This window comes from Ailuropoda melanoleuca, chromosome 16 (genome assembly GCF_002007445.2).
Source record: "Ailuropoda melanoleuca isolate Jingjing chromosome 16, ASM200744v2, whole genome shotgun sequence".
NCBI lineage: Eukaryota > Metazoa > Chordata > Mammalia > Carnivora > Ursidae > Ailuropoda > Ailuropoda melanoleuca.
The window spans coordinates 25,218,471-25,232,044 of NC_048233.1; the positions used below are offsets into that span (position 1 = coordinate 25,218,471).

General features: G+C 41.4%; 1 protein-coding gene across 5 annotated transcripts in view; it reads left to right on the forward strand.

Moving 5' to 3' along the window:
- The window catches only part of PPFIBP1 (PPFIA binding protein 1), a 193,313-nt gene that overhangs the window by 118,838 nt on the left and 60,901 nt on the right, over window positions 1-13,574 (forward strand). Inside the window, exon 1 of one of the 5 annotated variants that reach the window (XM_034645937.1) lies at window positions 11,298-11,316. The exons of the other annotated variants lie outside the window; for them this stretch is intronic. The gene's annotated coding sequence lies outside the window, so the exon portion shown is untranslated. Of the gene's footprint in view, window positions 1-11,297; window positions 11,317-13,574 lie in introns of those variants that run through there. 5 annotated transcript variants of the gene reach the window in all.

The window sequence follows — 13,574 nt, forward strand, 5'->3', positions numbered from 1 at the left end:
GGGGCCTTCCACCGCTCCCTTTCCACCAGAGTCCGTGACCTATGAAATGTCCAACCCATCCCAAGTTCTGAGGATCTGAGATAGAACACGTTACTGTGTAGTGTTTTTGCTTGATGCCTGTTTTAATTATATCATCTGCATATCCTTCATTTCCCGCATAAGCCTGGTTTGGCTGAGTGGTTTTGACACTCACAGCTCTCCAATGCTTTGGACTGACTGTTTATTCTGAGAGCTTGCAGCTGAATTTTCTGGCAAGTTGTTGTGATACAATCCAGTAATTCCTTCAGTGGAGGTTTTGCGCTGAAGGATGTCTTCCTTTTCTCCTCTAGGCCTTTCCCAGTTTCTGGAAGATGAAGGTGTCTGCCAGGCTTCTGTCTCCTCAGACACGCTGCCCCTTTCGTGCTTGTTTACCCCATCTGTATTTTTAAGTTTTCCCCATTCCCTGTTCCCAAGCGTGTCTTGTTAGTGTGACTGTTGTGTACCTTCGTAGGCTTCTGGGCATTGAGTCATAACCCATACTTCATTTCTCCTGGCCTAAGAGACCAGGACAGATGGGAACTTGTCTTCCCTTTCTACTAAATGAGGTAGATTTTGTCTCCCTGCAAGCCTATTCTAAAATACCAGCTGTCCGTTAGTAAAACTACATATCCTGCAGGAAACAGAGTTTGGGGCTGGTTGGATACTGCATGGAATCACTGGTATCCATACTTCGATAAGCCTGTAGCAGTGTGGAAGCCACCAAGGTCAGGGTTCTTTCTGACTTTATATGAAAGGCTCTAGCAATCTCTACTATTAAGATGAAGTAGAAAATTACTTATTTTAAAGATTGATTTATTTATTTGAGAGAGAGAGAGAGAGAGAAAGAGCAAGCACAGGGGTGGGGGAGCTGGGGCAGCAGAGGGAGAGGGGGAGAGAATCTCCAACAGAAGCCCCACTGAGCCCAACACAGGGGCTTGGGACTCGATCTCACGACTCTGAAATAATGACCAGAGCCTAAATCAAGAGTCGGGTGCTTTACCAACGGAGCCACCCAGGTGCCCCAAGGTGAAGTAGAAAATTACAAAAATTTTTCTAAATATTAATGTATATAATTCCCTGAGATAAAAGGTTAGTTCCCTGTTCCTTCTTTACATGGCCAATGCTCCCTTTTTCCTTCCTGTGCTCCCCTCAGGGTGAATAACTTCTAAACTGGGAGTTTCTCACAGGTGAAGGTCCTTGGTCAGCTTAGGGATTGCCACTCTGCTTTTGCCAAGTGTCTTTAGGAAAGACTCCTCTTGGGGAATTCTCATGTGGAATTGGAACACATGTATGCATCTTTCCTCCACCCGACCTCTTAGTGGTAAAAAAAAAAAAAAAAGATTTAAGAGAGTCATTTTTTTCTGCCATCCTTATAAGGGATGGGTTTCTTGGCTGAAACAGGTTTTTCTGCCACTTGCTACCCAACCCCCATGCCATGGGCCACATGTTTAACTAAACCAAGAAGCAATAAATATATCAGCCATCTTTAAAACGTTGATTTCTATTCTAGAAGTTTGTCTCTGATGGTTTCTTTTCCTTCATGGAGCCTGGAGCTGATGTACCCAAGCAAAGGAAGGCCTAGGACCTCGTCTCTCCAGAGGCAGCCATGTACCTTGAGAGGCAGTCCTAGATTTGGATCGTTCCACTGCCAAGAACCAGAACCCCTTTGTGGCTAAAATTGGATGCTTCCTGATTGCCATGCCCTGCTTCCTGTTGGAGGAAATCCCAGAGACTCCCAAGAAACTCCAGAGAGGAGCCCAAACTTTCCAGCATCCGCCTGGTAACCTGACGGATCTGGCATTTGACCTCTTTGAAGAAGACAAGCCTAGGGCATCCCACATGAATTCCAGTTCCCCAGTTGACTAAAGTACTCTCTCCAGGGACGAGGGTGTTTTAAATATTTCACCTAGAGATCTGTAGTATCAGGCAGTAGCTCTCTGGCCCTTGACAGCAGTCCTCGGGCTAGTTTTGCACCTTGGCTTGTGGACTGTCCTGGAGTAGTTATACCTCCCTCTGACCTCCTATCTTTTTAGGGAACAGGGCAATGAAACTAACTCCCAGCTCCTTCCTTTGGGTAAATCACTACCCCGTCTTCTTTGCAGCCTTTGTTATAGCTCTAGGACTCAGACCTCACTCCACACAGCGTCTAAAACATTTCAAGTGGCTGCTGAGGTTTCATTTCTCTTTCTATTCCCTGGGATGATGTTTTTGCAGAGATTTATCTCTGGCTTCTATTTCCCTCTTGTCACTATAGGAAGACTTCCTAACCTCCTTTAGCTTCTTGCCTACACATTGGAGCCTGCAGCAAGTTAAGAAGAACTCAGGAAGCCCCTGACCCATGACATGCATGTACAAATGAGAGTCCGGGGGCACGTTAATGGTTCTGCTTTAGCTGTTAGCGAGCTGCTCTCTCTTCTCACTGTCAGAGTCCTCGGCCGCTAATGCTCCAGTTGTCACAGTTGGGCCAGCATTTAATAAAAGTTATTTTCTGCTCTCCATTCTCCTTTTCCTTCCCTATTTTCCTCCTTCCTCTCTCCTTTTCATTCTTCTTTCCCTTTTTTATACTCTTATCCCCATGGTTTTTAGGCATAATGTGTAGGGTAGGAGTTTTTTGGGAGGTGGGGGTCTGTCATGAGAAAATATTGATGGAACCAGTGAAGGGTGCTAAGCTCTTTGTAAAGATCAGGTCAGCAGAAGGGGCATACACAGGAGGTTCTCAGTGGATACCTGGCAGGGGCGGAAATCCTAGTTACATATGCACTATTTATTGAATCCTTAAAATGCACGAGGCCCATGCACAAGGCATGTCACACACATCTTCGCGAATCATTTTCTAGACTGTGCAAATTCAAAAGATCTGCTGCTTTACACTGAAAAGATGGCAGGCCTTTGCCCTCGTGGTAGAAATTAAGGGAGGACATGGGACTTCTGTCATCTCTGGCAGCAGTAAAATTCTTTTACTTCATGAAATACAGTATTATTAGACCACCGGGTTGGGTTTTTATTCCCCCTCAGTTTAGTAGCATTGCATCCATGTTCTATGTAATTTCTCTTAGACTCTAATAAAAGGTGGTTTTCCCATCTTTGTTTTCAGAACCATTTTTTTGTTTTTCAGCCTTTTTTTTTTATTGGGGTGTAATTGACCACAACATTATATTAGTTTCAGGTGTGCACCATCATAATTCAATATTTGTATGTATTGTGAAATTATCTTCTCTTAGCAACTTTCCAGTATGCAATATAGTATTATTAACTATAGTAACCATGCTAGCCATTACATTTCCACGACTTAATTATTTTGTAACTGGAGGTTTGTACCTTTTGATCCATTTCACCCATCCCTCAACTCCTTGCCTCTGGCAACTACCAATCTGTTCTCTGTATCTATGAGCTTGGGTTTGTTTTTTTGGATTCCACATAGAAGTGAGATCATATGATATTTGTCTTTCTGTCTGACTTATTCCACTTAGCATGATGCCCTCAAGATATATATATATCATACTTTCTTTATTCATCAACCTATTAATGGACACTCAGGTGGTTTCCCTGTCTTGGCCATTGCAAATAATGCTGCAGTGAACATAGGCGTGTATGTGTCTTTTTGAGTTAATGTTTTCAGTTGCTTTGGATAAATACACAGAAGTGGGATGGCTGGATCATATGGTAGTTCTGTTTTTCATTTTTTGAGGAACCTCCATGCTGTTTTCCATAGTGGCAGCACTAATTTACATTCATAGCAAAGGTACATTGGGGTTCATTTTTTCTCCACATTCTCACCAGAATTTGTTATTTCTTGTCTTTTTGACTCTAGCCATTCTGACATGTGTAAGGTGGTATTTCTTTGTGGTTTTGATTTGCATTTCCCTGATGATCAGGGATGTTGAGCTGCTTTTCATGTACCTGTTGGCCATCTGTATGTCTTCTCTGGAAAAATTTCTGCCCATTTTTAAAATCAGACTTTTTACTATTCAACTGTATGACTTTATATATTTTGGATATTAACCTTTTATCAGATACATGATTTGCGAATATTTTCTCCTATTCAGTAGGTTACCTTTTCTTTGTGGAAGCTTTTTCGTTTGATGTAGTCCCTCTGGTTTAATTTTGCTTTTGTTGCCTGGGGGATTTTTTAAAAATTGGGAGGTGAGTAGATGGCAGCCAAACTGGAGTGGGGAGAGGGTAAAGCAGTAGGCGGGGACCATTCGTTTCAAGGGTGTCATGATAAAGAGACAGATCTAGGTCTGTAACTTGTGAGGGGTAAAGAGAAGGATTTGGGAATTTCTTGCTTGTTGGTTTTGGTTCGGATTTTTAGGTCCAGAAGATTTTTGACATTTTATTGGTTGAACACAAGTGAATAGGTGAATGGAAGAGATTGAGGGAGTAGTTGTTTAAAAGGCTGGGATGAGATCAGTTTTCTTTTTTTAAAGATTTTATTTATTGATTTGAGAGAGAGAGAGAGCATGAGCAGGGGAAGGGGCAGAGGGTGAAGCAGACTCCACACTGATATGGGAGGCCAACAGGGGACTCAATCCCAGGACTCTGGGATCATGACCTGAGTTGAAGGCAAATGCCTAAGTGACTGAGCCACCCAGACGCCCCAAGGTGGCAGATTTTCTTGTGACAGACGGCAGGAGCATGCAAGTAAGGTAGAGGAGAGCTCCCCAGGATTCTCTTTACATTAGGGTACATTTACTGAGGTTAAGCAATAGGAATAGATTAGGCAGCAATAGGAATAGATTAGGGGAGAATTTTGTAGGGATTCTTAGCGACAGCCATCATGAAGAATGTGGTAGGGAGGGAACTAATGATGACTCCAAGGGTGGCCGAGTAACACTACGTGCAAGCACGGTTAAGACGAGATAGCAGGCATTGGAAGCAGAACCAGCCCAGCTTTCTCTAGCCGTACTTGCTACGGATGAATTGACAAAGCCAGGAGTTTCATAAAGAAAAAGACATTTTTGATACTATATTACTTTCTAGTAGAAGGCAGGACTTGAGGCATCCTGAAATTAAGATAATTTAAAGACATTCAGTACACAGGTATAAATAGCAAAAATGTAAAAACCAAGTATATGTTTCTTTGCCTTGTTTTTAAGCTCAAGCAAGCACCATGTTACCCCAACCAATTAGAATATCAGGTTTGGGCTTGCCACTTGAAAATAAGACAGATGCTGTACTTGGCTAGGGAAAAAGGCTCTGTCTCTGGCAGGTGGGCTCGCTTAACCAGGTCTGTAAGGTGGACTTATTGGATAGCAAAGGCAGAAGTTGGGGTGTTCACGCGAATGACAGCTCCTCAGTGCCTGGAACAGTTCCTGGCACGTGGTGGGAATGTGATAAGTATTCTTTGAATAAACATAGATGTGTATGAATGAATGTATGAATTTATCCATGCTATTTTGAAGCAGTAGCTCTAGCTGACATAGTAAAATATGAAAAATCCTGATTGTATTGGTCATTTGGTAGCCCTGCCCTAGTCCTTCAACGTAAAGCTCTTTCTCTCTTGAGAGGTATGAGTTGCCAGAACTTTTATTAAAGTGAAAACAAAATCTGGGTTGATGACCTAGGACACAAAAGTGCCAACAAGTCCATTAATGTACCCACCTTTCCCAGTACAGTATGCTACAGCATGTTTCATGGTGACTCATGAGTAATTTTGTGTTGATGGATACAAATGGTTATTCATTTCTTTATCAGATCTTTACTTGAGCACTGTGTCCTGAGCTAAGCTTGGTAGAAATTATTAAGAGGGGGACCTTAGTTCTTAAAAAGCTCAGTCGAGTAGGGATAACATTCCATGGACCTATTAGCCTGCCTGCCAAGTATAGCATCTAGTAGAGATAACCAGTGGCTCCATATGGTACCTGGTAGTAGAGGTTTAAAAAAAAAAAAATGTGCTGTGGGAGCATTTGATGCCATGGTCATGGATTTTGCTTGGTTAATCCACCATGACATACAGCTGTCATGTACAAGATCCAGGGGTTTCATTAGGCTTTAGTGTAAAGGACAGCAGGTGATGACTGTCCGTGGGTGATGATTTTGTAGTTCTTGCTTCCTTCCTTTGGTGGATAGTGGAAGTACTTGTCATGCTTAAGGTTGGGAGTGGGCAGGTTAGACACCTCTGTAAATGGCCAGTCCATCCTTCTATGGAGTAGGCCACAGCGCTTGAGTCCTTTCTTTTTCCCCAAACACTGTATCAAATTGTGCTAGCTTTTCCATCAAAACATACGTAAGGTGATAAGGGTGTTGTTATCTTGTTGGGGGTGTATTACGTAGGTGTTTGCATTTGTCAGAACTCATCAAACTGTACAGTTAAGACCTGTGCATTTTATTCTGCATAAATTCTCTCCCTCCCACCCCTCCCTCCCTCCCTCTCTCAAATACAGACTACATGAAGCTGTCCTTCCTCTTGGCCTTTGTACTGGATGGTGGTTTCTTCATGGAAGCTCTTCCTATATATTCATGTGACTTTCCCCCCTCACCTCTTACCAGGCTTTGACCAGTATCACTTTATCATTGGGGTCTTCCCTGCTTCCCTGATTATCATATGAAAATTATGACTCCCTGCCATTCCCTTTCTGCAGAAAGAGCCATCACAGTGTGTAATTAAGAGCATGGGCTCTGGAGTCGGGCTGTCTGGCTCCAAATCCTTTTTCTAAGCTGTATAACTTGGGTGCCCTTTCTGTGGCTCAGTTTTATCACTTAGAAAATGGGGATAGATACTGTGTCAGTAGGGTTATGGAGAGGATTCGATAGATTAGTACATGAAGAGCACTTAAAACAGTGCCTGGTACATAGGAAGTTAATGTTAACTGAATTCTCTTCCTTGCTTTGTTTTTCCTGTATGTCATCTGCTGTGTATTTAAACTATTTGTTTATGGTTTCTTGCCATTAGAGGAACAACTTTTCTTCTACTCTTTTTTCTTTCTCTCTGCTAATATATCCTCATCACTTATAATTGTGCCCGATATTTAATAGGTATTTAAATATTGTTCAATTAGTGGGTGAATGAGGAAATAGGAGAGGGTTCTGTGGACTTTCAGGAGGCTATGGGATGGGTTGGGGCAGGGCTTGGCAAACTTTTTCTGCAAAGGGCCAGATACGAAATACGTTTGGCTGTGTGAGTTACAGCTACTCAGATCTGCTGCTGGATGAGAAAGCAGCACAGATGATACATAAATGAATGAGTGTGACTCTAATGAAACTTTATTGACAAAAATAGGCAGGGGTCAGAGCTGGCATATGGGCTGCCGTTCCCCAGCTCTTGGGCTGGGAAATAATTTTCGGTCTTGCTTTCCTGATTCTCTTTACTGCTCCCTGAAGACATCTCCCACTGCGGCAATTAGTGCTGGTCAATTCAGAACTGAAATAGAAGTAGTTTGCAAAGCATTGTATTACCTATTAATACTTGGCTCGGCATTCATTAGTTGTACAACATTTCCGTATGTCTTGTTAATATGTTAATAGTGAATAACAACATTAAGAATATATTTTGTACTTTCAGCTGTGTCATTTCAGGACTCTGGTTTTGATTTTTTTTTCCAACAGCTGAGGACATATCTGTACCGCTGTCAATGGCCAGAAACATGTATGCTATTAATGAACAAGACATTCCACTTACTAAACAGCCAACACTGTAACTAACGCCTAATCGAAATAGAAACCCACCAAAATTATGCACTAGACAGTTTAGTTTTTTAAATTATTATAGAGTCTTATTTCTCCACAAAACTGTTCCCTAAGCCACAATTTCTGCCACTCTTCCCAATCAATTTGGTATGCTGGCGGGATTCTTCCGTTTTTACATGCAGTACATTTTTGGCCATGTTGTATGAGTGACAAACTATGACATGTTAGCATGAACTGCATAGCCTTTATTGCTATAATTAAAGCAAAGTGGATCAGAAATTGTATGTGTTTTGCTGCTGTGTTGTAGTTAGACACATAAGTTCAAGTATGACTGCCATTGATATGAATTTTATATAACCAAAATGTTTCTTGTTGCACTTCTCAATTTAGCCATATGTCATCATCAGTGCTAACGGCTTTCCACCTGCTATTTAATTATTTTCCTCATGGGACATGTGTGCAGAGAGACCCTGAACCATACTCCCCAGGTGTTAGTGTTCTCTTGCTCCCTGTGTTGTCTGCTCTCTGTCCGTGATCCACGGCTGCAGTTTCCAATCAGAGGACTGTGTTCCGCTCCCAAGGCGCCTGCTCCTTGTGTCCTCCCGAGCATGCTTCTCAGCCACCCCTGGTAAAGGACCAGGTTTTCCCCCCCCTTCTTTCCAATTCATCATGGATTGATTCTGTAAAATCCAATTAAAAAAAAAAAAAAAACTCGGCGGGCCAGCAAAATGATCACATAATTGGCTATCATAATAAGACCAAGTAGCTACAAAATTTTCTAAATAACTTCGGTTACTTAACTCATAGACCAGTAACAGTTAGTGAACCAGTTCACAGACCACATTTTAAATCACACTACTTTAGAGCAGTCTTTCTCAGATGGTTTTGACCCAGTGTAAAATACACTTTACTGGGGCACCTGGGTGGCTCAGTTCATTAAGCGTCTGCCTTCAGCTCAGGTCATACCAAGGTCTTGGGATCAAGGCCTGCATCGGGCTCCCTGCTCATCGGGGAGTCCGCTTCTCCCTCTCCCTCTGCCCCTCCCCAGCTGTGCTCTCTCTCTCTCTCAAATAAATAAAAAATAATCTTTTTTAAAAAGATATACTTTCTTACATCAAGATGTAATACATATGCATGCCTGCCTCCCTCCCCACCACACTGAAACCACGGGAATGTCAGCTACCTAAAGGCAGAGATTTTTCTTTTTTCCTTGTCTTTTTCACTGTTCTTTCTCCAGTACCTGGCACGTGGTAGGCCTTCAATCAGTATTTATTGCGTGCAGATATGTGTATATATAACTGAATCGAAAGTTTCACGAAACAGTACTTAACCTTCTCTTCTTGTGAGACACTCTGATGTTTTCTGTTTTGTTCAAGTAAATGTTGATTGCAATCTGCTAAGTTTATTTCACTACCTTCTAATCGTAGCGGTCATGACCCACAGTTTATCAAACACTCCTTTAGAGGGTGCGTATAATAGACAACTTGTCCTTTCCCTCCCTTTTAGAGCTTTGAGTAGCTTTGACCCATCCCTGTCTCTGTAGGCAACAGTCTGGGTCTTAAAGATCCTGGAACTGCTGACCTCTTACCAGCTCAAGCTACGTTGGTAGACCTGGCAGGAAACTAGGAGACATAGAAGTCCCCAGGTTTTTAAGAGCTAAAAAGAAGAGATGGGTGGGGTTAGGGTTAGAGTAGATGAAAAAATCAGACGTTAAAACCTGCTCAGACCCCCTAGAACTCCTCCAAACTAAGTTTGCAGACTCTTATAAATAACATCATCACAGTGGATTTGGTTTACCTGCGTCTTGAAGAGTGAAAATTCATTTTGTAAGATTGTAGGTGATAGCAACAATCAGTTTCATCTAGATTTATATTAAAGGTCAGGGTGAGGGGACAGGTTTTTGACATATGCAGCTAAGAGGAAGGTCACACTATTCTCTGAAACATATAGGAGAGTATGTTTATATATCCTACATATAAACAATATATATAGGAATCTAGGAGCTAGAACTGTTCTGACAGAGGCGTGCCTGTTGGAGGGCACTGAAACACAGCGCCATGCTGGGAGCATGCTGTCTACCACACGAGATACTGAGGATGCAGACGTCAGAAGTAGTCTCATGGAGCCCACAGCTTAGTCAAGGAGATGAAGATTACAAAATTGGGGCTCTCATGGACTCATGCCCAGGGTGCTCTGAGAGGGGCAACAAGGCATTGGTGGCAAGGATGCCTGAGCTGAGTCTTGAAAGTCAGTGTCCCAGGTGGGGGGATGAGGTAACTGGGTGACAGACATTAAGGAGGGCACTTAATGGAACGAGCACTGGGTGTTCTATACGACGGATGAATCACCAAGTTCTACCTCTAAAACTAATTATACACTGTATATTAACTAGTTGAATTTAAATAAAATTATTTTTTTTAAAAAAGTAGGTGTCCCGGGGCATCTGAGGGTGGTCCGAGCAGGGCAGGAGCGGCTCTCGTGACCACACAGAGGTAAGAGAGCAGGTGCATTTTTAGGGAAGGGTATGTTGTGGAGCATGACAGGCAGGGCTGGTGCCTTGGAGGTAGTATGTAATTGGGGTTAGAAGCTCATGAGAAGGGTCAAGATTGGTGATCTTAGTCAGAGCTGACTAGCTGTTTGGTAAATACCTATGGAGAACAACATGGGTTTGGGGCTCAAATCTTCTCGAGTGACCTTGGACAAATTCATAACTACTTCTTGCAGTCATAAGAGCTAATGATAGTAGATAAGGAGAAATGGGTCAGTCTTTCACTTTCTCACAAGATCTTCAGATTTACTGATATTTAATACAAGCCGTTTTTCAAATAGCGGCAGCATCCTTTGATTCAAGAAGTCAAGGATCTTGGCTTATTGTATGCACATTTTTATCAATTCCCTTGAGGTTATCATTCCTAAATATTAATAGCTTTGAGCTGAGAAACTCATTTCCTTTTATCTTGTCCTGTTTTCCCTGGCTGTTTCATTTATCTGACTACTTACCAACTTTGCCCCATCGTCTTTTGTGGCTCTGCTTTTCAGTGAGCAAGAGAAGTAACTTTCACTAGGGTGCAGTCATTAATAGTTCCTCTTTTGTGCTCTGCCTTACAAGTTCTCTATGAGAGGCCCTTTCTGAGCGTGTGTTTTTGTTTATGCAGGTGGTTAAAATAAGTATTTTCTTATTTGCTTTATAAATATTTGCTGAGCCCTCAGTGTGCTTGAGGTCATGATAGAAAAACAAAATATTTAAGACAACAAGCATATCATGTTTAAGGGTGTTTGAAAATCCTATTGTCTAAAGATACGGATGAAAAAGTTTAAATATTTGATTATGGAAAATCTCAAATATATAAAAGTGTGTGAAGAATAGTATAATGTTACCCCACATACTTAACCCCCACCTTCAGCAATTATCAAGTCATGGCTGATTTTATTTCGTCTCTATCTTTATCCTTACTCCCTTCCCCTTTATTATCTTAAAACAAATTCCAGATGTATCATTTTATCAGGGAATAGTTTGCTAATAACCTCTGAAAAAAAAGGTAAGCACTCTTAAAAAATAACTATTGTAACTTAAAAATTAAAATAATTCCCTAATATATTCAAATAGTGTCCAAACTTTCAGTTATATCATCAATGTTACACCTACTTTACAATTCGACAGATTTTTAAAATGTACTTTGTAACATTAGATATCCCCCCTGCTGCCAACAGCCCAGTCTCTTCTGTTTTCAACACTTCCCGTGCACCTTGACCTCCACGTCTTACCGTGTTGCCTTTTCAGGTGATTCTGTTAATTTTCTAGGGATGTTGGAGCAGATGGGAGACGAAAAGAATTTGAATGAATATAGTAGAGAGGAGAAGGTAGGTGATGACAGATACATAGCAGAGAACCGGAAAACAAGGGGGATTGCATAAGAATCATAAAATGTTGCGGACATAATGACTTAGCAGTTGAAGTTTAAAGGGAGGGAGTTTTCGGGTTGAAACCTGAATTGCTTATTCAGAGCTGTTATTTTGGGATCAAAAGAAGCAGTGACTGGGGAGAGGAGTTCTACCCTTGTTCAGCTTGCTAACCATTTCCAACTCCGTCTTGGGTAGAGCTAGTCCTGAAAGGAAAGATGGCGCCTTATGCTCTAGCTTAGTGGTTGAGTGCGCCCCGTGTTCACCTGGACAGCTTGTAAAAACCCAGATTGCTGGGCCCTGCCCTTAGAGTTTCTCATTCAGTAAGTGTTGGGTGGGGCCCAAGGATTTGCATGCTAACTAGCTCCCAGGTGATGCTGCTGCTGGTCCAGGAACCACACCTGGAGAACCACCGGTAGTCCTGACTTCTCTCTCTTGGTCTTTCCATTTTTAAAGACATGTTATCTTTTTTCACTTAGCATTATCTCCTCCAATGCCGTCCATGTTGCAGCAAATGTTGAGAAATCGTTCTTTTTGATAGCTGAGTAAAAAAGTGAAATAAATTGAGCAGAGAAAGACAATTATCATATGGTTTCTCTCATCTATGGAACATACGAACTAGGAAGATCAGTAGGAGAAGAAAGGGATAAAGAAAGGGGGGGTAATCAGAAGGGGGAATGAAGCATGAGAGACTGTGGACTCTGAGAAACAAACTCTGAGAAACAAGCTTCAGAGGGGAGGGGGGTGGGGGAATGGGATAGACTGGTGATGGGTGGTGGGGAGGGCACGTATTGCATGGTGCACTGGGTGTTATACGCAACTAATGAATCATTGAACCTTACATCAAAAACCAGGGATGTACTGTATGGTGACTAACATAAAAAAAAAAAAATTAAAAAAAAAAGACATGTTATCTTTGCTAAGACTGTATTGCTGCATACATTGAGAATCATTGTATAATTGATGCACATCCCTACTGAGCGTCTTGGGGGGAAAATTGATGAGAAATCTGTGAGTAATTTATATGAAAATACATTGTTGTCATAATGGCCACATAATAATATGGCACTCTACCAGCCTAGTGGAATGTTTGTAAACATTCTCTCAAATAAAGGGATTTCTTCTTTTAAGTGTCTTCATCTCAGTGGGTTGCTTTTGTCTCTGGGCATGAAATTAGAAGTTCTCTTTCAAACCTAAGCATTTTAGCTAAGGAGAGCTGAGAAAGCTAGGACAAATGTCATTTTTGCCCAAGTTTAGAACAAACTTACTAATTTTCTTAGTCTTTTTTTTTCTTTCTTCACCGAGAGACTGGGCAGCTAGCCTGCCCTAAAACATCAGTCAGTCAGCAACCCAGCAAAAAATTGTGGTTTTCTGCCAACTCTTTAGTTACCACGCCCATTGTTGGAACTTTCCTTAATATTTTATCCCGTTCAAATCTACTCTAAATGGGTCCTGAACAAGCTTGAAATATACCCAAAACATGCTTCTATTGGGTCTTTCTTTTTGTCCTTTACTATAATATATAATATATGAATGTTATCCCCAGGAGATTGCTTTCTTAAGACTTCTCTAAACTTATTTTTATTGAGCCATTGGAATAGGAAACCACCAGACTGGGGACTCATGCAAACAGCTGATCTCTGTTTAAATTACCCAACAAATAGGGCTTTTTCAAGTTTGAGCTATGACCTTAAACCCAAACCCCACTCCTTTGTTGTGGTGGTTGTATTTTCTGGTGCTTTTTTCCTTCAGCAAGTTATTCAAAGAAGTATATTATTAGCTATTTAGAATTCAGAAATGAATTTGCTATTGTATGAGAATTATTGGATGTTGAAGGTTTAATTTTCTAAATGGTTTTGTGCACCCAAAAGACCAAATTATAATCAGGAGGTTTCTGGGTAAGCAAAGAATTAGAACAAAGGGACTTGGATATTCTGAGTCTTTTATTTTGGACCTCAAGTCTGTAACGGGGTTATGCATTATCCTTGATTTATGACATCATTATAAGTCCATGCATTTCCTACTTCTAA